General features: G+C 38.5%; 1 protein-coding gene across 5 annotated transcripts in view; it reads right to left on the reverse strand.

Annotated features, from left to right (window-relative positions):
• The window catches only part of Pde4b (phosphodiesterase 4B), a 524,185-nt gene that overhangs the window by 119,098 nt on the left and 379,224 nt on the right, over positions 1-25,863 (reverse strand). The gene's annotated exons all lie outside the window — the stretch shown is intronic.

Here is a 25,863-nt window from a genome sequence, read left to right on the forward strand (position 1 = left end):
GAGTGAAATAATTTTGGCAGTAATAAACACTCCAGAGGGGATATAGAGCACTGCTCTAGGTGTCAGACACTGAGCTATGAGAATGAGTCTTTCTAGCTGGAAGATTTCTTCCTGCCATAAATAAATATCATGGTCTCATTAAAGATACAATATGCATATTTCTAAATGTTTTGGGAACAAAGTGTTATCCTGAAAACATCCACTGCCTTATTAGATTGGAGGCCTAGCCTGAGATTTAATAATAACATGCAAATTTAATCACAAAATGATTTAATTAATCTGATAACACCAAATTACTCTCCAAGGCTGCAGAGCTGGGTCTGTGGAGGATGATGGCCTTGTGGGCTCCACAGAGGGGTGCCAGTGAGGTTTCTGACCAGTATCCTTCACTTTAGGACATACCCTCCAGCCCAGAATTATGCAAATAGCTCTGATCAATGAACATGCAGACACTAGACATTTTGTGTCTTGTTTGCTCTCCCCATCCTGGTACTACCCTAGGCACTGAGTCCTTCCCACATCCTCTTTTATCGTTCCATATTCATTTTTCCTGTACACACAACTTGTCTTAGCCTTGTATCAGCAATAATCACCTTGCCTTCAGTTCTCTGAAATACTCACTGCTCCCCAGCTCAAGATTGCAGAGAGGTATTGTGAAAGGAGTATGGGGCTGGAGATGCTCTTTTTTCCATGTTAGATCACAATAGTCAGCTTCCTTTATACTCATCCAGTGGCCATAATTTATTTCTACATCCTTAGTTCTTTTCTTTCACTAATTCTGCTTCCTTCAGGTAGATTTTGATTATATTTCTTTACTTTACAAGGTGCCTTCTGGCATATTGTTTCATTTAATCCTAACAATCTTGTAAAGTATATAATCTGATTCTACTCTACAGTTGTGGTAACAAAGTCTAGGGAGATGTAAATACCTTGATTAAAGTATCAATCTAGAATAGCAGTTCCCCAATCCCCTTATCTGAATGCAGGGGATATATTCCAAGACTTCCAGTGGGTACCTGAAACAGCAGATGGTACCAAACCTATATAAACGTATACTCTGTTCTCTCCTACACATACATAGTAATGCTAAATCTTAATTTATAAGTCAAAGAGATTAACAGAAACTAATAACATAACAATTATAAAAATAAACCATAATAAAAATTATTTAAAAACTAATGAATTATTTATTTACAGAATTTTCCATTTAATATTTTAGAGCTACAGTTGATCATAGGTAAATGAATCTGCACCACACCAAGTAAAACTGCAGATATGAGGGAACTATTAAAATTTGTAAATGGAGCCTTGGAAGACCCAAGTCTTCCAATTCATTTCTTTAGAACCTCTGAGTTCATTAATCATAGAGTTCCAGAATGGCCCCTTGGATAATGGAATGTGATTTCCTTTCAGTTTCTGGATTCAAAAGAAAGTTATGGTTAGTATGCAAAGAGTCAATCAGACTATGAGCAACAATCTTGGGTACTATCTTGAATTAACACAGGGGTGGCAGCAAGTTACCCTGAAGCTATAGCTGCTCTTGAAACAAATGTCAAAGAAGGAACAGAATGCACAATGCTAATGTTTTTCTGGAGACCATTCTGAGAAGCTTCTTTTATATAACTACAAACAGGTATTCAATAAGAAGCAGGAAGTGAGAATCTCTGGGTAAAAGACCAAGGAAGAGACACGACAACCCAATATGTATTTGAGCTTTCAAGATGCCACAGATGGATTTTCTCAACAGGCCAAAGGTCTGGAATGGGCTGCCTTTTGAAGACTGTAGACACCAAGGAAATCACTCATATGCTTGCCAGCCTACCTGGAAGTGGAGTTATGTTGTAAGCCACACACATTGCAACAAGGAAAAATATAATAAAGCAGACTGCAGACTTCCCTTGTACTAGTTGTTGAGCAAAATAAAGAGCTCCTTTGTAGAGAAAAGCTCTTTTGTGTCACCTGAATCTTGTAGAACCTGTACGTCCTGATGTTGGGTCTAAATCCTTCTTCAGAACAAAAAGGGCAAGGTTCTTAATAGGTGAAAGTCTAACAGTGGAATGAGCTTTGAAATTTCATGAGCATTCATGTATCTGGTATGTATCCGTACAGATTCTGGATATTTAAACAACAAAATGCTTTTTCTAAAACTTGGCATCCAGCCATTGTCCCAGGCCCCCTAGTATAGCCTGAACTTCATAATGATGCAGTTACCAAAGAGTTGGCATCTAGAATAGCAGGGTATCTTGAGTTCCAGCACTGTGGCCTGAGTTCACTTAATTGGTCAGTGCTCATGTGGTACTAGTCATTAAAGGGTATGAATATCATTGCTGTGTGTATCTGTGCTAACCTCTTAGAAGAGGCGCCAAGTGGGTATGCCTAGCAAGCTCTCAGAACTTTTTCCATTGAGGGTTTCAGCAGGCCTCACTTTGCTCTCTTTTCTGCAAAAGGCATTTCTAGTGGGCAGAGGGTACATCCCAACTCTGAAAGTAAATGTCTGAAGGATGTTCACCCTTGCCAGAGAAGCTGTGACTAGACCCAGGCACCCAAACTCTCCCCATGTACTCCTCTTGGTTTTTGTTTTCTTTCTTTCTTACCATGTCTAATCTCATAGGAGAGTTTGCTGGAATTTAGAAGCTGGGGAAGAATTCTCTGGTGCAAAGAAGCAGTCTTAGGGAGACAAATGGCCTTTTATATTCCCTGGGGCACTATTTCAAAGCAACCAACACAGATGTACAACTTTGGAACAAACATGAATCACCAACCAGACACCAGCCCCAGTCACAGCAAAATTAGTGGGCAGACATCACAATACATCCCACAGATCTAGGGAACAAGGGGTGGGGGTGTGGGTAAGAGGAAGGCTAAGATAGACTTAACAAGCAAAATGAATATACCACACAAACTGAAATACAATTAGAAAGAAAACTGAATCTGCAATGGCAGAATCAAAGACTATTATAAATAGGGTCATTAGTTATTTAGGGTAATTTTTGTTTTTCCCTTAATCAGCATGCACATTTCATCTTTATAACTTCTTTAGATTAAAAACTCAGGATAAAAGTAATCTAAGAATGTTCTATGAGGCAGACAAAGGAGAAGAGAAGGGCATCATCACTAGCAAGTTAGTATTTTTCCATCTGAATTTTTTTTTCCCCTGCAAGTTTGGATCTTGACTTTTTCACAAGATTTTACCATGTCCTGCAATTTCCAGAGTTACCATTTTCCATGGGCTACTTGATAGTTCATCCAGGAGCTGTACCACAATTTTCTTAACATTTCCTTACCTTCTTCATAATATTTATAATTCTTAGTGTGGCCGTTGCTGTCTTTGTCTCATAATGACTTCAGTAATTTAGATGAAGAAATTTCAGATAGATTCAGAGAGGATGTCCTTCACAAGTTTCTGAATGTTTGACTAGGACATATACCTGGAAAAGGTGGCCTATATCCAACATGCAGGCAGAAACAACCTTGAACACTGTCTTTTTTTGTGGGACAGATCCTCTTGTCCTGTTCTATGACCTCCAGGATTCTGTATGCTGCTTCCCCACATGGATCTGCTTGCTTCTCCTGCTGGGGCTGACCTCAGTGCACTAAATCAATGGCTTGTTGTCTCAGACCTAATGTTTTACCCACTTACTTCTGCTTTGTATCCAGAGTTCTCAGCTTCTTCAGGCAGTGATGGTGGGTGATGCTCTGTACGAGAAGAGATGGTCTCTGCAAGTGGAAAACCCTTACCATCACTGTCTCCATTCAGACACTATTCCTAAATTCAGCTTGGACAATCTTCTCCAGTAAGTTCTCTGTCACCACAGCCCCAAGTCTATTTAGATATACACTCCTCCTCTGTGCTTTCTCACATTCCTTCACACCACATAGTATAGTCCTCTGTCCCTTCATCTATAAGAGATTGGGTCCAGCCCCACCTCCAGAATACCAAAATTCACAGATGCTCAAGTCCCTTATATGAAATGGCTTATCCCAGGCATCTGGATCAGAGCCTGGTAAATGCTAGGTCCTCAAAATATGTCAAATGAACCAACTAAAGGCTGTTGTGACTTACTAAGTTACTGTGACAAGTTTGCTCCCTTCCCTGCCTCTTTCTGACTTCCCACACACCTCAATTCCCACCAGCACGAATTTCTGCTGTTTCCTTCAAATGAGCCTTATAGAGATGTGACTTTAATTTCTTTGATTAGTCTTGTGAAGCAATGATCTAAAAATAAAAATTTTTTAAAGCACAGCTGTGTCCTTCCTGAGCAAAACAAACCTGCATAGAAATATCCTAGCTCAGATGTCTGAAATAGTGACGTGTTAACACCACCTCCAGGAGAGGAAAAGCTCTCTCACACCAGCTTCCCTCTGTCCTCTTCTAGTCTCTCTCACTCTCTCTCTCTCTCTCTCTCTCTTCAAATAAAGGCAGGGACATCCTTTTCTCCACACCTACTCTCCCAGTGGTTTTCTTTGCCCAGAAATCCTTGCAAACCAGTTTTGCAGTGGTGATAGGAGGTAGCCAGCAGATGGCGGAAGACTGCCACAGCTTCCTCGGCCTCCAGGACCTCCAATCTAGCAGGCTGGGGCTGTGTGGCAGGCTTGGATGGAGAAATATGACTAAAGCCTTCTTCATAAGCCTGGGAGGAAAAATCAGGGATAAAGAACAGAACCACAAGGTGCACATGAAACCTTTGATTAAACTAAGGGAAGCTTTACTTCCAGTAATTCAAGCTAAGCTGGGTGGTCACAGAATTGCCTGCAGTTGTCCCCAGGATGGTTGTTTCCTGATCCCTAATTACCTGTGCAAACCCCAGATTCTGTAACAAAGAATCACAAAGCAGTATCCTAAGAATAATAGGAATAATTAATTTCTGAACCAGTAGAGATTTTTCTTTTTCAACCCAGCCATTCTCCAGCTGAACTTTTTTGGCTTATTCTAACAAACAGCACCACTGAAACGACACCAAATTCTACCGAGAGGTTTAAACTGCTATGTCAGCAGATCTGGCCACTGCCATTTGGGAAGAGAGCGCTGCTGTCTCCTTTGCCTGTCTTTCTTAAAAATGACTTGCTGAGGATCTTCTGCATCGTGGAATTCTCATAACTCTGGCAGTCTGATTCTCTTCACCTTATTTTATGGAGGAGAAAAATGGAGACTCCAAAATGTGAAACTTCATTTGAGAAATCCCAAAGTATGAGCTTTTTTTTTTTTCAGCACTGAGGATTGAACCCAGGTCCTCTAGCAAGTATGGTATCACTTGAGAGATGCCCCCAGCTTTTTCTGAGATAGGGTCTCTTGCTATCTCAAGCCTGGCCTTGAACTTGCAAACCTCTTGCCTTTGCCTCCCAAGTAGCTACAATTACAGGCATGTAACACCATGCCCTGCTAATTATGATCTTTAAATAAAAATCATAACCTGCAGTGACCAGGGTCCTTTCTTCCATGATCCCACAATCGCATCTTGATCTCAGAATCTGCATTTCATACTATAGTTCTCTCTTACTCCCTTAGACTATTAAGTAGCAATTTAATTCATTTCTGTATTCCCACCATCTGAAACTGAGTCTCACAAATGCTTGACTACACAAATACTTGTTGACTGAATGCAAGAATCTCACAGTTTACATCTCTCATGTGTCAAAAAGCCAGTTCCATTTGGATAAAAACCCCTGGTAGCTGAAGACCACAGGGTGATTCCTTAAGGGAGCCACTACTATCTTCAAATCTTCTTTCACGCCCTGGAACTCCACCCCAGGAGGTTTTGCTTAGGAGGACTGAAGTGTCGATCATAAGGTACATATTTGTATATAGATTGTGCGTGTATGTTGGGGGTGTTGTTCGTAATGAAATACTGTTCCTAAATGTTCTATTTATTAGAAAATATTCTCCTCAATTGTATGTAGAAACTAACCTCTTCAAATACTTGTCATTTCTGAGATGAGATAAATAACCATTTATCTATTTGCTTTTGTTCTTGTCTTGGATATCCTCTCACTGTGCTAACTAGTCTCTGTAGAAGAGAAGCTGGGTAGGGCATGCACTTTACCTGCAATGACAGTGACCTACCTTTATATAACTAATGGCTGCAACCACAGCCAGTCCTAATTCCTAATGAAGACTTAACTGTGCAAAATCACAGCCAGCACGATGGAGAGACCATGCCCCAGCTAAAGGCAGACAGACCACCCCTGGTCACAGCTACAGCAATCTTGCAAATCTGCACCAAGAATCCAGTTCTGAAGTCCACCACTTTTCTTCCACAGATCAGGAAGAAGAACACTGATGTTCAGCTCATCGGAATTCTAGAAGCAGTTTCCTATTACATTTTTTTTCTTCCCAGGGGTTTTAAAAATTACATTCATGGCAATAATCCCAAACTGCTTTCTTTACAGAAAGGCTTAACCAGAGGTAGTGCTGGAATGATGACGAACTCTGGGGCTCTGGGGTTCTGGCTTCCAGTTCCTGCTCTGTAGGGAACAAACTCAAAACAGAGACTCCTTGTACCCTTCCCCCAACACCTCAGTCTTTTTGGCCACTGAAATGAGCTATAGGGTAGAAAACCTCTAAGAAAGATTAAATATCTTACAGACATTTTGGAGATAGAAAAAGATGGGTTCTCACATGTGGTTTTATGTTAATGGTGATGACCTCCCATTCATTTGATGAATATTTAGCAAGCATTCATTCTGAACAAGGCACTGTTCTTTGCTTGATAATACAGAAATGTACAAGAAAAAAAAATATCCTGGGGGGAGAATGGATTATAGATAATCAAACAAGACAATTTCAGATTATGATAAATACGATGAAGAAACCAAATGATACGTGTGGTACAGAAGGGAGAAGAATGCCTCTCTAGTTTGGGTGGTCAGCAGATCCACCTATATAATTACATGGACTACCTACTGCTTTATATCAGGAAGCACCACCACCTTGCTCAGAGGGTGTCATTTAGAGGATCTGTTGGAGGTAGTGGTAAAAGTTGTCCTTGGATTCTTTTCTAGTTCCATTTCTACACTCCCTTTAATCAAAGAATTAAAGTGCTTGAGTTTGCATTTGGTAATAATCATTAAGCCTGCAACTTAATTTTCCTCATCTCTTTCCTGCTTTCTGAGCTGAGTTACTTGTTCCACCATGCCATATAGGTATATCTGTTTGGATACCTAGGTATTTATTTTTTTCTAACATGGCACTTACCCAGCATCATTGTTAGTTGTTCACTAGTCTGCTCCCCAAGGTCTGTGTTCAGATAATGATAAATGAACCCAGAACACCTTTTCCATATTTTTTACCTCACTGCTCAGGGTCATGGCTGTCAGAGTATAGGCACTTAATAAATGTCTGGTGAATAAGCAAATGAAAGAATGAATGCTTTGGAACCAAGAAAATTTGGCCAACACCCCTTGATAACCATCATAAACAGCACAGACATCCTCCAACAAAAGGATTGTGAGTGGTATGGGAACACTGAGTTATCTCATGCTCTCTGCTCTGACCAGCACCTAAATGTTACTTGCATAAAGAAGAACTAAAGGTTTTCTACTGAATACCATGCATAGAGAGGGATGAGAAGGCCTTCCATAGTTCATTGTACCCAAAAAAAAGGCCAGTGACCACACATGTCAGCAACCATTCCCATCTCCGGTGTTGGTGGTGTGAGAGATGAAAATACCACAAATATTCCTCTTGATATTCCTTTGGTAGAAAACTTTACTTTTGCAGAGGATTTTGTCTTTTAAATTGCTTTATTTTTATCACTTGAGATCCTTTCTATGGTTGCAAGCATTTCACCAAAGAAACGGAAGAACTGAAAAAGAACTACCAACACCAACTTTTTAAAAATGAGATTGCAAGGTGAGGGCCATTTTTAAAATTATTCATTTATTCACATGTGCATACATTGTTTTGAGTCATTTCTCCCCCCTGCCTCCCTCCCCCACCCTCTTCTCCCTTCCCCCCTCAGTTCCAGGCAGGTCCTGCTCTGCCTTTATCACTAATTTTGCTGAAGAAAAGAGACAAGCATAATAAGAAAGGCAAAGTGTTTTTGTTAGTTGAGTTAAGGATAGCTATACAGAAATATTCCTAGCATTGCTTTCATGTACATGTATTATGACCCATATTGATTCATCTCTAACTGATCTTTACACTGGTTACTGATCCCCTTCTCATGATAACCTCTGTTGCTTTAAGGTTTCTGTATTAGCTCCGGTGAGGGCCATTTGTAAAAAGCTTTGTTTCAAATGCTTTTGAACATATTTTGTTGTGATCCTTTAATAACTTTATGTTGTGTCATTCCTATGGCATGCTATTTAATGCACAAAGAAAGCAAGACCAGATATAAAAGGTCCTACTTCCTAATTATAAAACATTATTTCTCATAAGTTTACAAAATGCTTTGTCCATCTATTTTCAGAAAAAATGTTTTCAGAAATAAGAATGCTATAAAGTACATGTTTCTCTATGTTTTCTAATTGTGACAGAAAATTCACCAACCTACTTTCAAACTTTCATGTATCAAATCCCTTAAGGAAGAAGACAGTTCTGAACAGTAAAAGTCACTTTATGTAAGATAGCCATTCTCAGGAATTGTAGGGGTTCCCTGAATGAGAATAATTTTATGTGGAAATGTACTTTGTATAAAGATGTTACGTGTGTGTGTAGGGAGGAAATTTTGTGGTTTTGCACCCTAGAGTGCATCATAGGTAAACAAATTACTAGCTCAGTATTTTTCAGACTATATTCTCCACTTAAAAAAACAAAGTTGTCCTGAGATATATTCAAGTGCTCTATTAACAAGATATAGACACTCCAATTTATAAGTTAAGTAGTCTTGCCAATAGCAAAATCTATTAATTAAATAAAATACTTATTAAGAAATATGGTGCCAACTTTCATTAGCTCACAGGCAATTAAGGAGATGGAATTGATCTGGGGGAAAAAAGCAAACTAATTCTCAAGCAGTGATGACTTCAAGGCATTGCTGTGTTCTTTTATAAGTTCGCAAAAATCATCTGACATCAGTTCTAGAAATCAATTTGAAAACAATATGTAAAATATGGCACAAGATAGCCTCTGTAGGGGTCATTAAAATTTTTATTATTATAAATTAATTGTACAAAGGGATTTTCTTGTGATAGTTACATACATGTATATAATGTACCCTGATCAAGTTCACCCCACCCATATTACTTTCTTAGCCTATGTATATATACATATATCAAAAAAAATAACCCATCTGAATCTTCCTCTTCCTACTCTTCACCCTCATTCTGTCCTCCAAGCCCTTCTCCACATAACAGCAAGATCAGTCTTTTAGCACAAAAATAAAACATGGCATTCCCCTTAGAGTAAAATCCTTTCCATGGATTGCAAATCCTCATAGAATCTTGCTCCTGACACCCCAGCACGTCCTCTTACACCACACTGCCCTCTGCTCAGTGTGGCTCAGCCTCAGGGACTTTTCTGTTTCAAAACCATGTCAAGCCCCTTCCTACTTCAGTGACTTTGCACATGTATGTTTTGTTCACGGGTGTATCTTTTTTACGTCTTACAGTTTCTAGTTCAAAGAAAGTGCTAAAATGAATACTTGTTGAATGAATAAATAGATGCTGGTCTCTCTGCTTATATTCTATTCTGCTCTTTGTATGGCTACCTTTTTCTCATTCTTTAAGCTTTGAATTAAGTCACTTAATAGAAAAATTTCTTCCCCAAACCAATATTTAAGTAGGTCTCCTTTTCCTTACAGAATCTATTATAGCTTGTGCTTTATTTATTTGTCTTAAAAAAAAAGACTTCCATTTTGTAAGACACTAAGTCCCACGAGGACCATCAGTTGTATTTACCAGTGTATTAGCTATCACTGTCCAGCACTTACCTGGGACACACTGCTAGTTCTGAACAAATATCTTCATTGATTAATGAATGAATAATTGATTATGTGAATATAACTCACCAACAATGTCCTCAGTAATCCACAGCAAACCAAGTTTTTCTTAATTTTTAAAAACATTTCTCATTTTGAGAAGGAATGACTTACCTATTTCCTAACTTTGGGCTAGCTACCAAACATCTGTAAGGAAAGTCAAATTTAAAATACCAGTTGATATAAAAGCTTGTCACAGGTCTGAAATGTTTTCTGTGATTATTACTATGGGCTGATTGCAGAAAATGAGACTGGTTTTCAGATTACATCTCATAAGCCATTGGCCTTTCAGAGAGAGCCGTGATGAAGTGTTGAGGTCTACATCAAGGAAACATTTCCAGTCCTGGGTTTGTAAAATGCCATTACTTCACATTGTAGGAATTTTGTGTTTAAAAGCTGATTTATTTTCTTTTGGGAAGAATAGGCCATATATCTCCTTTTTGGTTGAGGAAGAAGGGGTAGAAGGAGGGCAGTAACTCAAATAATAATCATAAAATTGGAAATCAATGCTTCAGCCTCCGGTCCACATAGCATTTAATAGTGTTTACGTCAGTTAACATCTGGCCTCCAAATGTTATCAGTCTTGAACACTGCACCTGCAGACAGCCTGGCATTTGGATTTTAAATATGTGCTTTAGGGAGGAAGAAGGGGTGAGAGAAGGGGGAGAAGAGAAAGTGAAGGTGGAAAAATGAGATCCCAGAATCTTTTCTCCCTTACTGAGGCAATAAGCATAGAAAAGCTGCTATTTTTTTTCTTTTTTCTCAAAGGTACTGAGCACATACACTGTGCCACACAAGTACTAAACATTTGGATTACCTCATTTCATTGCTTTAATCACTTTGTGAGGAAGGAAGGAACTTGTTTTCATGCATGCGAAAACTGGTCCAAAGTATTGAAATAACTTGTTGACAACCACTCAGCAATTTCATGGTAGATCCTGGATTTAAATCCAGTTTGATTGGATACATTAACAAATCAATCACCTGTAAACATGTATTCTGTCTTTCTTCTTGTTACTACAGAGAAATTTCCACAATTTTGTTTGAAGTCAATCTCTGTTCTGAACTCTGACCTTTTGTTCCTAAAGAAATCACATGAACCTGGTTATACCGTATATTTGCTCTCTCCTGCATTACCCTTTTCCATTTTGCACACCAGCAAACAATCAAACTGTAAAGATTTGTCGAAAGCAAACCAACCCACAAATAAAAAATAGCATCCAACAAGACTTCCATCAGGCATGTGAAAGTTGAAAAAATTCGCCACCAGCAAACCTGAAGTGCAAGAAATGTTAAAGGAAATCCTTCAGGCAGAAGAAAAATGATACCAGATGGAAAATTGGTTCTACACAAAGGAATGAAAAGGTTTTTTCTTCTTATTATTATTAATATATCTTTAAAAGATAATTGACTCAAAAGTAAAAAATGTTAATGTGTTCTCAGGTTTATGACACATGTAGATGTAAATTGTGTGGCAGTAAGAGCACAAAGGCAGTTTTCCTCCTATTTCATGGACTTCCCTGTGTCTTTAGTCACTTCCCAAACTCCAAAAATTGGAGACTCCCTGGGCTCAGCTCTTAGCTCTCCTTTCTTTATCTATACTCATTTCCTAAGTGATTTTATCATCAATTCACCAAATGACTCCCTAGTACGATCGAGTCAATAAGAACTACAAGAAAAATACCATGATTTATCATCTAACTGGACAGATGAAGCCAGCATACTGACATCTCAAGAAGAGCAAACAATTCAAAGGGTAAAGAGTAGAGACATAGCACAGATGCCACATGCTGCCAGAGAGGCTCCCAGAGCATCTTCCCAGGGTATTTGAAGGCTTTGTCTCTGATGCTTTTGTTACTGTCCTCAGGTCTGGTGGTAACCTTACGTAAATTGCCTCCAGTTTTTAGAAAACTACTTAGCATTGATTTTGCATCTGAAGAGTTTCAGAAACATCAAAGTTCCAAAAATAAATCCTATCGTGATTGTATTAGGGCTCAAGCAAAGTCTCCAGGCTTTGTTGGTATTTGCCATTATTTTTAGAAATTCAATCTTCCTGTAATTTAAACCAAATGCCTATGGCTGGTCACTGCTTGCCCTTTGCCAGGGTAGGCAATCCCCCACTTTATGTCCCAATGGCTAAGGTAAGAAGGAAACAGGTAAGTTTTTAGGATGGTTTCACTATTCCTGTTTTCTTAGGGAACTATGACAATCCTTCACCTTGCACCTGGCCCTTGCATGGAGTATAAAAACCCTAATTCACTATGACAGGCTGCAGTTTTTCTTTGTAGACCAATCTTTTCAAAAGTGTCAGTGTTCTGAAGTGGACAGAGAAGTCTTCACTTTTTAACCAATGTGAATTCATTTTCTTTTTCAGTTGTCAATTCCTATTGAGACTCTTATTCTGGAAACTCATTGTCCTTTTGCAAATTCATCTTTTCAATAACAGAAACAGTGACTGCCTTCAAATCTAAGCACTTGAGGAAACACATTTGCAAAGCATTGCTTTCAACTGCTTCTCCTACATGCTTCTCTTCACTCACAGTTAAACAATTCATTTGAAGGGTTGATTTGTTTCATAAAGTCACCCCTGAATACTTCTTATCTCTGTCAATAATTCCATTTCCTTGTTTTATCTTTTCATGACTCATTCTCTCCACATGGATTTCCTCTTTAATAATCAAATTATCTTAATTTACTGGTAAATTACCTAGTCTAACCAAAACCGTCACTTTCAGTAATCAAAAGGACGGAGGGCTCCTCACACAGTGCTTCTTGGCCCACATATTTCTGACTCACAGGTAGATGTACTATTTTCTGAGCCACTTCAACAACGTGGCATTAGTTGCACAAATAAAAACCATCTTAAACAGTCTAGCTGTATTTATTTATGCTGCTTATCAATTTTATATGAGTCACTTAACTTCTTTACGATTCTTTCATATGCTTTAAAAATTGTGTTCTGAAATATGACTATTCTATTCTGGACGAGGAAGCCATCATCCTCATTCCACTTTGCCAGTTTTGCAATTTAGAAACGATTTTAACAGAGAATTGGGTTAACATAAATACTCAAGGTCATTTTTTATTTAACATAAGCAGCAGCAGTAACTTTTATTAGTTGGAAGACTGTTTGGAGACAGTTGATTTTGTGTTTTGTCAGTTTACAGACTAAGAGTTGTTTTATGTAAAAGCTGCATGTCTCATTAATATTTTGTGAAAAATACTGTAACCACAGTGGAGGCAAAACTCTTTAATCACCCACATGAATTCCTGTGTAGGATTATCATGTTTTCTTGTTACTCAAAGCAATTTTTTAAAAAAAATTAAAGTTGTAGCACAAATCACAAAGTGCCATTGAACTCGCCTATGTTAAAACCTCTAATTTATCACCATTGCTGACTAAAGAAAGTTCAAATGTATCTACCTGTCAGTCAGGGTTCTAATAGTAGGTCTGAACTAAGCCTATCTACCCCACGGCTTATAGTCTAACCAAGCTGAGTCACGCACTCTTCCACAGCTATGTTTATTTACTTTTGCTTCCTATTTCTGCTTCTAAGCAGTTTAATGCAAGAGATCAGGGTTTTTGTTAAGGAAGGCCTAGGTCTGAGTTGAAGCTCTGCTGTTTGCTAGCTAATGGTCCTTGGATCTAATGTCTCTGAAACATAGTTTCCTCATGTATAAAATAGTGATAGAAGAGAAAGCTAAAAAAAAGCTTGTTATGATGACTAAATTAAGTAACAAATGTAAAGATTTAAATGTTCATTCAGCTCTGTAGTTTTCTAGCCATGCCAGCATAGGGCAAATGTGGTAGAACAGAAATGGCTGGATGGTTTATTTAGACAGAAAGCCTGAGATATTGCCATTACAGTCCCACTCCCTGAAATGTAATTCCTCAAGATATGTAGATATGATAGACAAGACCCAAGAGTTCTTGTATGGCCAGGGAAGCTACTGAGTTATGAAGCAGGAACTTAGTAGAGAAGGCTCAGGTCTTTGAAGGTGTCATGGTCTCCATATAACAGAAGATCCTGGAAGATGACTTGAAGCCAGGAGAGAATAAATTTTCTGAAAGATTACTAACTCAAGAGAAGCCAAACTGTTTATGGCAGTCAGTGACGGAAGTAGCTTCCTCAAAGGCTCACACAAATTTTGTCTCCTACTTTTCTTAAAACTAAGAGTGTCTTAAGGACATAGTTTCAGCCAATGAGATATAGGTGGAAGTATTTGGGGAAGATGTTCCTTTCAGATATTAGGCCAGATCTTAAGAAATTGCCAGTTTTAGTACCTTGAATCCCTTCTCCTTTATTTTTTTTTGTCTTTTTCAACTTTTTTCTGCCTAGAAGAGGATATTGATGCATAGACAATAAGTAGCAATGTTACACCTTTAAGGTAGATACTAGCATGGTGGAAAACAAAGATAAAAGGATATCAAACCTTTGGTGAACTACTGAGTGATGGAATGCCTTAGACTATATACACCTGAAATTCAAATACAGCCCTAATTGTTTAGTCCCTTCCATCGGGTAGCTTAATACTGCAGGTAGAAACAACCCTAATTGATCCAAGGTGCTGGGTCTGCTTGAAGATGACCAGTAAACCTTTACTGGATGAAAGCGCTCACTCCAGAAATCTGGCTTCCAGAATTGAAGCTCCCCTCTGAAAAAGCAAACCATTTGAATAGGAACACACTTGCTATCTTTGGAGGGAACTTGGTATGATTGAAAGGTAGTGAAACAAAGGAAAGAGGAGGCAAAGAGTAGCAGGAGAGCTTCTAGTTTAAGCAGGTTAGCAAAGCAGGGACACTATTTGGATATTTGGGTGTCAGGTTGAAGAAAGTGTAAAGGGAAGTACATGTTTGGAACATTGGAATAGCATCAGGTAGGCAGGGTGGCTACAGCAAAATGTTTGAGAGGGAGAGTAGCAAGAGGTAGCATAAAGCCATTTCACGTGAAGACTTCATCAACTATGTATGAGAAAGACAGGGATCAATGATAGCTACAAGATATTATACCAGAGTAATTAGAAGGCCCAAGATACCGTCAACTGACATGAAGAAGATAGCAACGGAGGAAGTCTGGTTTTGGAGCATAAAGCTAGATCATGTTAAGTTTGAGATAACAGATATCAAAGAAGAGATGTCATATATGCAGCCCAATATAAGAATCTGGATTTCAGTGGAGGTATACATATTTCAGGTTCATTGGAATGTCTCCTAGGTGGATAAGTTTGGTAGTTTCTGCCAGTATGAGCTGTGAAGCATAAATCTATGTTTGTATCAATCAATGTACTTTTAGTCTCTAGGAGACTGATACTTAGTTGACAGTGCTGATTTGAGGTGTTTAGGAAGGTTAGGATCCTACAAAGGGTATATTTCATGGAAGATGGTCAATAAATGATACTTAATATATATTGTGTACTTATATTTTCTAGGCACTTTGTTAAGTACTTTACAAAGATTAACTTATATAATATTTATAAGCCTTTTAATATTTTAACCTCATTATATAAATGAAGATTCAGAAGTCTAGACAATGTAAGAAACTTGCCCAAGGTCACAGGGTTGGTGAATACAAGAACTTGGATTCAAACTCTTGAACTCATGTCTTTTCACTCTATACTATACAATACCTACAAACTCAGAAGCCTTAGGGGTAATATGAATGTATGCAGTGATTCCTAAATGTAACACCCACTAGACATTTACACATGAGTGTCTAATGTGCATCTTCCAGTTATACATGGCCACACAGAATTAGTTTCCCAACTCAATCTATTCCTTTTTCATTCTTTCTCATTTCAATAAATGGCTCTGTTAACCTGACACTTGCTCAAATCAAAACCTGTCCTTGATTCCTCTCTTTCTCTCATCCTATGTGTCCTTCTCATCAGCACACTTATCTACTCTGTTCCTATTAATAGTGACAAGCTTTATTTAAACTGCTGTTGTCTATTATCTGATGTTTCCGTAGTTATTGGTTTTCTTGTTTCCATTCTTGGATCCTATAAACTATTTTATTCACATTACCCAGTATGAAGTTTAAAAATTATAAACACTAGATCAGCCTTTAAAATCTTCTAGAGCTCTCTATCATATTTAGAATAAAACCCAAGATCCTTCATGATCAGCTCTCTTGCTACCTTCTGGCCTCATTTTATACCACCACCCTTTTGCTCATATTTCTACTGACCTTCTTGTCCTTGAGCAAACCAAACTCTTCTTGCCATAGGCTTTTGGCCTTGGCTCCTTTGGCTTGCTCTATTTGGCATCCCCTCCCTGTTCTTCACACAGTGGCTTGTTCATTTTATACAGGCCTCAGAGCAAATGTCAACTCTTAGGAAAACTCCTGTTTTCCTAGTCAATATTATCACTGCTACTGCAAATAGTCCACACTTCTTCATCTTATTTTATTTATATCATTGCACTTAACCATTATTTGCAAGTTACTTCTACATTTATTTGTGTGCTCATTTTTATCTGTCTCCCTTCATTAGAGCAAGGCCTTTATAAGATCTGGAATTTTGTCTTATCTTGATCCCTGTTATATCTCCATGGCCTCATATATTGCCTGACACATAGAGAGCCTTCAATAAAGATTTATTTAACAAAATTGGTTGGATATATGATAATAGGAAGTGATTACTAGGATCTCATTGAACTTGATTCATGCTTAGCTTATCTTTAAAACAGTTTGCTTGCCAAATCAAAAGATCTATTAGGCTTTATAATCACTATTCTCTACTATTTCACCTCCCAACCTACCCTCACCAATTTTATTAGGTTTAAGACCCAAAAAATACAGAGGCAGAATGAAAATAAATTTCAGTTTGCAAATTAATAACTCTTTCTCAGCAAAATATTTTTGTGCAATAACCGATATTTTTGTGCTGGTACTAACAGAAGAAATTATCTAGCTACCTAGGCTTTCTTTAAAAAAAATATGATGCAGAAAATGAATACGTTACTTCCCCATAGTGGGAACTTATTGATGAGAAATTCTTACAAATCTCTGACAATAAATTCATTTTCAAACAAACAAACAAAAGAATTGGAACTTCTAATCACCAGGAAAACAAAATAAAATGGAGTATTTTAAAAGCACTATGAATTTGCATAAGTAAAACAGAGAGTGATTTTAAAATATTCACAGCCTGGTTAAGTCTCAAATATTTCCATACTGGTTCTTGGATCCAAGTATTCGGTTTATAATGTCTAGAAACCAAGTCTAGATGAATTTTGGCTGGGACTGTGCCTAAGAAGTCTTGCTTCAAAGTCCGTAAGGAAAATGCCATGGGAGCTGGTGTACCTGTATCCAAGGAGAAACAGACCCTCTTCACCTAATTCAGTTCAAAATTTACTTAATGAGTATAAAGAAACTCATGTTCCTTAGGGACTCTTACTACAAAATGTAAAAGTGGAAAAATATTTGAGTTTACATTAAGAATGCAGTAATCCTTAGACCTATATACTGAGGAGAGTGAGATGAGGGTTAATAATATGTTATAGGTTTGGGCAGAGGGAAGGGTACTAATGATGCAGTTTGCTTTAGCGTAAAGAAGGAAAAGGCCTCATTGACCTGGGTTGAGTTGAAAATGAGAAATGAGGAAACAAACACAAAGCTTTTCAAAGAGCTTTGTTATAAAAGGGAGAGAAGATGTGGGTCAGTGACAAGAGGGGCCTGTGGAATCCATTTAAAGTTTTTTATTGTCACACTTGAGAGGCACCAATTGATGATCAAAGCATAAGAAGGAAAGGGTGCAGGTACAAGATTGTGAGGAGGCAAGATGGAATGGGATCAAGAGTAGAGGGGACAGGATTCCAAGATGGCGGCTAAGGGAGGAAGCAGAAAGCGAGCCTTCTATAGTGAAATCTTGGAGAGAAGCCAGAGACACACTTTGCAGGCATAATCACTGAGAAGAGGCATAACTTTGACCCCTCCACACCTCCAGCCGGCGCAGAGAATCTCCACTTCACGTTAAATGGAGAAACAAGGAGGGCCCCCGGCCGCCAGTCACTGGCGTCCAGACGGCTTGGGAAGACGCAGACCAGGTGAGCTTCGCAATACCGTGGTACTCCCACAGACAAGCCTGGGCCAGAGCAGCATAGCCCCCTGGACAGACTGAACCTCCACCCGGGGAAAAAAAGAGAAACTGAGTAATAAGCAATAAGAGCAATAAAGACACGCAGGAAAGAGGGTGGGGCTCACTGAGCGCCGAAGATTGGGGGAAGGGAATCCTTCCTGGGACTGTAAATAAACAAGCCGGGTGGGCTGGAGAGGCTCTGGCGGGAGCGGGGGCACGGTGCACGCCCAGCAACCAGGAGCGGGGAAGCTGGTGAGAGTGGCGGAGGGAGGAAAACTCCACAGGAGAGGAGGGAAGACCCACTTCCCACGTGAACTGTAAACAAACATGGCGGCCGGCAGGAGCAGCAGCACTGCCCAGTAATCAGGAGCAGGAAAGCTTGTGAAAGTGGCAGTGGGAGGAAAACTTCACAGGAGAGGGGGGAAGACCCACCTCCCACATGAACTGTAAATAAACACGCAGGCCTGACAACGCGGGTGCAGTGTCACCTTTCCCAGTGCTTGGAAAGGGGAAAGCCTGTAGCAGAGTCTCCCGCACAGGAGAACTCTGAGCAAACAAAGCCTGTGGGACCAGGTGAGTGCTAAGTTCACCCCAGATATCTGCATAAATAACGCCTCCAGCAACAGCAGGCTGACATCAGTGGGCAGGCAAGCCTCAGCTGCAGATACCATTCTTAGAACTGTCTCCGGACTCTTTTTTTCTTTTTCTCCCTACCTTTGATGAGAGAACAACTGAATTACACCTGCAAGCTGAAAAACTTACTGAAACTGTATTGCATTTGAACTTGGGACACTTGGTGGGTTTTTTTTTGTGTGTGTGTGTGTGTGTGTAGTATTGTTCTATTTTATGCATCCCCTTTGATGAGACAACTACAGAACAACATCTGAGGCACCATCTCCAGGACTGGAGACTGAGACAGACACCCAAATTATTAAGACTGAAACTTCACTGCATTTGAACTGGGAGGTTTTTTGGTTTTTTTTTTTTTTAATTTTCTATTTTCCATTTTATTTTAATTCATTTTTATATAAAGATACTTGTTTCATTTACTTATTTTTTATTTTTATTCTTATCTTTATTTTTTTTATTTTTGATTTTCAATTCTCTCTCTGTCTCTCTAATGTCTGTTCAGCTTACTGTCAATTAGTACACTAACAATCCCTGTTTATACCTTTGAAACTTTCTTGTCTGAAACCTTGTTCTGCTTTCTCCCTCTTGTCTGTGTATTTGTTTTCCCCTTTTCTTTAACTTCTTGCTTTCCATCTCAGCTCACCCTTCCATTCTAAATATTACCATTGTTATTATTACAAGCTAGAAAATACTTAATTGCACACAGTACAGGGACAGTAACAACAACAAAGACAATGACAGGAAGACAGAAAAAACAGGGAAACCAGTTTCCCCACAGCAAAAAATTAGTACAGGAACCAGAGGGGAATGAAGAAAACAGAAACTCAGATACAGACTCCAACAAAATGAAGATAAACTATGCTAAAGGACCCAATGAAGCCCACAAGAATAATTTAAAAGAAGACATACTACAAGCACTCAATGAGAATTTTATAGAGATCATACAGGATAGGGTCAACCAAAATGTACAGGAGACACTCAAGAAATTCCAAGACAACAAAAATAGAGAATTTGAAAAAGCAAAAGAAGAAATAAAGGAAACCATAGAAGCACTGTATAAACACCAAAGTGAAAGAGAGAACATGATGAATAAATGGATAAATGAACTCAGGACAAAAATAGACAACATTAAAGAGGAAACCAGCCAGGATATGGAAAACCTCAGAAAAAAGAACGAAACAGAACTGCAAAACAAAACGGAAGGCCAATCCAGCAGAATAGAACAAACAGAAGACAGAATCTCAGAACTTGAAGATGAAATGGTAATTAAAGGAAAAACTGAAGAACTATTAATTAAACAACTCAAGACCTGTGAAAAGAAAATGCAAGAACTCACCGACTCCATCAAAAGACCAAACTTGAGAATCATGGGCATCGAAGAAGAAGAAGAGGTGCAAGCGAAGGGAATGCTTAATCTATTCAACAAAATAACAACAGAAAATTTCCCAAATCTAGAGAAAGATATTCCCATACAGATGCAAGAGGACTCCAGGACACCAAACAGACCAGATCAAAATAGAACTACTCCATGACATATCATCATTAAAATAACAAGTTCAGAAACTAAGGAAAGAATATTGAAGGCTGTAAGAGAGAAAAAACAAGTAACATACAAAGGTAAACCCATCAAAATCACAGCAGACTTCTCAACAGAAACAGAAAAAGCAAGAAGAGTGTGGGGTGAGATCTTCTGGGCACTGAATGAAAATAACTTCAACCCCAGGATATTCTACCCAGCAAAACTATCATTCGAAATAGATGGAGCAATAAAAGTCTTCCATGATAAGCAGAAACTAAAACAATATGTGACCACAAAGCCACCACTACAAAAGATTCTGCAAGGGATTCTGCACACAGAAAGTGAAACCCAACTTAACCATGAAAAGGCAGGCAGCACCTAACCACAGGATAAGAAAAAGCAAGACAGTAGAGAGTAATCTCAACTTAGGTACACACAATCAAACCTTCAAACAACTAAGACAACTAAATGACAGGAATCACCACATACCTATTAGTACTAACACTTAATGTTAACAGATAAATTCACCCATCAAAAGGCACCGCTTGACGAAATGGATTAAAAAGGAAGATCCAACAATTTGTTGCTTACAGGAGACCCATCTCACTGACAGAAATAAGCATAGGCTTAGGATGAAAGGCTGGAAGAAGATTTACCAAGCCAATAGCCCCCAAAAACAGGACATTCCATACTAATAAAAGGGGAAATAGACCAAAAGGAAATAATAATCATCAATCTGTATGCACCCAATATCAACGCACCCAATTTCATCAAACATACCCTGAAAGACCTAAAAGCATAAATAAACGCCAACACCGTGCTTGTGGGGGACTTTAACACCCCATTATCATCAATAGATCGGTCATCCAAACAAAAAATCAATAAAGAAATCCAAGATCTAAAATGTGCAATAGATCAAATGGACCTAGTAGATGTCTACAGAACATTTCATCCAACCTCTACACAATATACATTCTTCTCAGCAGCCCATTGTACCTTCTCCAAAATAGATCATATCCTAGGGCACAAAGCAAGTCTCAGCAAATATAAGAAAATAGAAATTATACCGTGCATACTATCTGATCACAATGCAGTAAAAGTAGAACTCAACAACAAAAATAAAGACAAAAAACATACAAACAGCTGGAAACTAAATAACTCATTATTTAATGAAGAATGGATCATCGATGCAATAAAAGAGGAAATTAAAAAGTTCCTAGAAGTCAATGAAAATGAAAACACAACCTACTGGGTCCTATGGGACACAGCAAACGCAGTCCTGAGAGGAAAGTTTATAGCCATGAGTGCATATATTAAAAACACTGAATGATCCCAAATCAAAGACCTAATGATACATCTCAAACTCCTAGAAAAACAAGAACAAGCAAATCCCAAAACAAATAGGAGAGAAATAAAAATAAGAGCTGAAACCACGAAATAGAAACCAAAAAAAGCCATACAAAGAATTAATGAAACAAAATGTTGGTTCTTTGAAAAAATAAACAAGATCGATAGACCCCTGGCAAACCTGACTAAAATGAGGGGAGAAAAATCCCAAATTAGTAGAATCAGGAATGCAAAAGGGGAGATAACAACAAACACCATGGAAGTCCAGGAAATCATCAGAGACTACTTTGAGAACCTATATTCAAATAAATTTGAAAATCTTAAAGAAATGGACAGATTTCTAGATACATATGATCATCCAAAACTGAACCAAGAGGAAATTAATCCTCTTGGATTGAAGCAGCAATCAATAGTCTCCCCAAAAAGAAAAGTCCAGGGCCTGATGGATTCTTTGCTGAATTCTATCAGACCTTTAAAGAAGAATTGATACCAACCCTCCTTAAACTGTTCCACGAATAGAAAGGGAAGTAAAACTGCCTAACACATTTTATGAAGCCAGTATTACACTTATCCCCAAACCAGGCAAAGACACCTCCAAAAAGGAGAACTATAGGCCAATCTCCTTAATGAACATTGATGCAAAAATCCCCAACAAAATAATGGCAAATCAAATTCAGCAACACATCAAAAAGATTATTCACCACGACCAAGTAGGCTTCATCCCAGGGATGCAGGGGTGGTTCAACATACGAAAATCAATAAACGTAATAAACCACATTAACAGAAGCAAAGACAAAAACCACTTGATCATCTCAATAGATGCAGAAAAAGCCTTTGATAAGATCCAACATCATTTCATGATAAAAGCTCTAAGAAAACTAGGAATAGAAGGAAAGTACCTCAACATTATAAAAGCTATATATGACAAACCTACAGCCAGCATTATACTTAACGGTGAAAAACTGAAACCATTCCCTCTAAAATCAGGAACCAGACAAGGATGCCCACTATCTCCACTCCTATTCAACATAGTACTGGAATTCCTAGCCAGAGCAATTAGGCAAGAAGAAGGAATAATGGGAATACAAATAGGTAAAGAAATTGTCAAAATATCCCTATTTGCAGATGACATGATCCTATATCTTAAAGACCCAAAAAAACTCTACTCAGAAGCTTCTAGACATCATCAATAGCTATAGCAAGGTAGCAGGATATAAAATCAACATAGAAAAATCATTAGCATTTCTATACACTAACAATGAGCAAACTGAAAAAGAATGTATGAAAACAATTCCATTTACAATAGCCTCAAAAAAAAATCAAATACCTAGGTGTAAACCTAACAAAAGATGTGAAAGACCTCTACAAGGAAAACTATACACTTCTGAAGAAAGAGATTGAGGAAGACTATAGAAAGTGGAGAGATCTCCCATGCTCATGGATTGGTAGAATCAACATAGTAAAAATGTCGATACTCCCCAAAGTAATCTACATGTTTAATGCAATTCCCATCAAAATTCCAATGACATTCATTAAAGAGATTGAAAAATCTACTGTGAAATTTATATGGAAACACAAGAGGCCACGAATAGCCAAGGCAATACTCAGTCAAAAGAACAATGCAGGAGGTATCACGATACCTGACTTCAAACTATATTACAAAGCAATAACAATAAAAACAGCATGGTACTGGCACAAAAACAGACATGAAGACCAGTGGAACAGAATAGAGGACCCAGATATGAAGCCACACAACTATAACCAAGTTGTCTTCGACAAAGGAGCTAAAAGTATACGATGGAGAAATAGCAGCCTCTTCAACAAAAACTGCTGGGAAAACTGGTTAGTAGTCTGCAAAAAACTGAAACTAGATCCATGTATATCACCCTATACCAAGATTAACTCAAAATGGATCAAGGATCTTAATATCAGACCCCAAACTCTTAAGTTGATACAAGAAAGAGTAGGAAATACTCTGGAGTTAGTAGGTATAGGTAAGAACTTTCTCAACGAAACCCCAGCAGCACAGCAACTAAGAGATAGCATAGATAAATGGGACTTCATAAAACTAAAAAGCTTCCGTTCATCAAAAGAAATGGTCTCTAAACTGAAGAGAACACCCACAGAGTGGGAGAAAATATTTGCCAACTATACATCAGACAAAGGACTGATAACCAGAATATATAGGGAACTTAAAAAACTATATTCTCCCAAAACTAATGAACCAATAAAGAAATGGGCAAGTGAATTAAACAGAACTTTCTCAAAAGAAGAAATTCAAATGGCCGAAAAACACATGAAAAAATGCTCACCATCTCTAGCAATAAAGGAAATGCAAATTAAAACCACACTAAGATTCCACCTCACCCCTGTTAGAATAGCCATCATTAGCAACACCACCAACAACAGGTGTTGGCGAGGATGCGGGGAAAAAGGAACCCTCTTACACTGTTGGTAGGGATGTAGACTAGTACACCCATTCTGGAAAAAAATTTGGAGGCTACTTAAATAGCTAGACATCGATCTACCATTTGATCCAGCAATACCACTCTTGGGGATATACCCAAAAGACTGTGACACAGGTTACTCCAGAGGCACCTGCACACCCATGTTTATTGCGGCACTATTCACAATAGCCAAGTTATGGAAACAACCAAGTTGCCCCACCACTGACGAATGGATTAAGAAAATGTCTTATTATACACAATGGAATTTTATGCAGCCATGAAGAAGAACGAAATGTTATCATTCGCTGGTAAATGGATGGAATTGGAGAACATCATTCTGAGTGAGGTTAGCCAGACCCAAAAGACCAAAAATCGTATGTTCTCCCTCATATGTGGACATTAGATCAAGGGCAAACACAACAAGGGGATTGGACTTTGAACACATGATAAAAGCGAGTGCACACAAGGGAGGGGTGAGGATAGGTAAGACACCTAAAAAATTAGCTAGCATTTGTTGCCCTTAACGCAGAGAAACTAAAGCAGATATCTTAAAAGCAACTGAGGCCAATAGGAAAAGGGGACCAGGAACTAGAGAAAAGGTTAGATCAAAAAGAATTAACCTAGAAGGTAACACCCACGCACAGGAAATCAATGTGAGTCAATGCCCTGTATAGCTATCCTTATCTCAACCAGCAAAAACCCTTGTTCCTTCCTATTATTGCTTATACTCTCTCTTCAACAAAATTAGAGATAAGGGCAAAATAGTTTCTGCTGGGTATTGAGGGGGTGGGGGTAGAGGGAGTGGGCGGAATGCGTGGTAAGGGAGGGGGTGGGGGCAGGGGGAGAAATGACCCAAACCTTGTATGCAAATATGAATAATAAAAGAAAAAAAAAGGGTATGGGGGAGACACTGGACTCAGTTCATGAATTGTCTCCAACGAAAAGGCAGAACACATTGGTAGATGTTGTGACAGATAACTTAGCTGTCCTGTGATTTCTTCCATTTTCTCAGCATGAGTGACACAGAAGAACATGGTTGGGGAGATGTAAGGAGAGGTTAGATGGGGCAAAATCATTGTTTTGGGGATTGGAACATGCAACAAAGCTGTGACATGAAGCTGGCATCTTAGCTCAGACTCACGGTCGTTAATACAGAATGAGCCCAAGCAGCATGGTTGAGCATTTTTCTCCAGCCACGTTTAGTTGCTCTTCTGCTGATTCTCAGTAGGTGAGAACTGATTTAATCAGCTCTGAAAGTTTGTTCAGAATTTTGGTGGACAGCTAAAGATGCTCCTAAAGGAACAGTTTTAAATATAAACACTGAAATCTAACCTAGGTAAGGAAAGAAATGGGGGATGTGGATGAAAGAGGCAGAGGGGAACAAGGGAAAAGTGGTAAGAGAGTGAATTGGAAGTCATAGAAAGTAGAAGTGTCAGAAATGTGGAAGAGAAAATGAGTGAAGTGGGGGGGCAGATAGTAAAATGTTTGATGACAACATTTTGGAGTCAGTTCAGTTTTTGGCAACTAAAAGGTCCTGGATAAACATTGGAGAGAAGATTTCTTAGTGTGGAAGAAAAGATTGTTCAAAGTGATGGTGGATAACAATTGGCCAGGGTGTAGAATCAATCATCTACATGGATATAAAAATGATCACAAACAATGACACAACTTATTGTGGAGACAAAAAGTGAGACAGATGCAGCTATATTTGGTGACTAGAGTGGCCCAGAGATCTGTGAGTGATTACAGCAAGGAGAGGTACAGAGTTGTGTAGTCTGTTGGCCTGCACTTCTAGGGAGCCAGTTTTTTTATTTTTAAGGGAAAAAATGATCTCAAGCCATAAAGACAAGTAAGCAAGAGGCTCTTCTCCCTCCAGGATCTATACACATTGAATATGGAAGAAAAAATTAGGAGTTATTTTTAT

The sequence above is a fragment of the Castor canadensis genome, chromosome 7 (genome assembly GCF_047511655.1).
Source record: "Castor canadensis chromosome 7, mCasCan1.hap1v2, whole genome shotgun sequence".
NCBI lineage: Eukaryota > Metazoa > Chordata > Mammalia > Rodentia > Castoridae > Castor > Castor canadensis.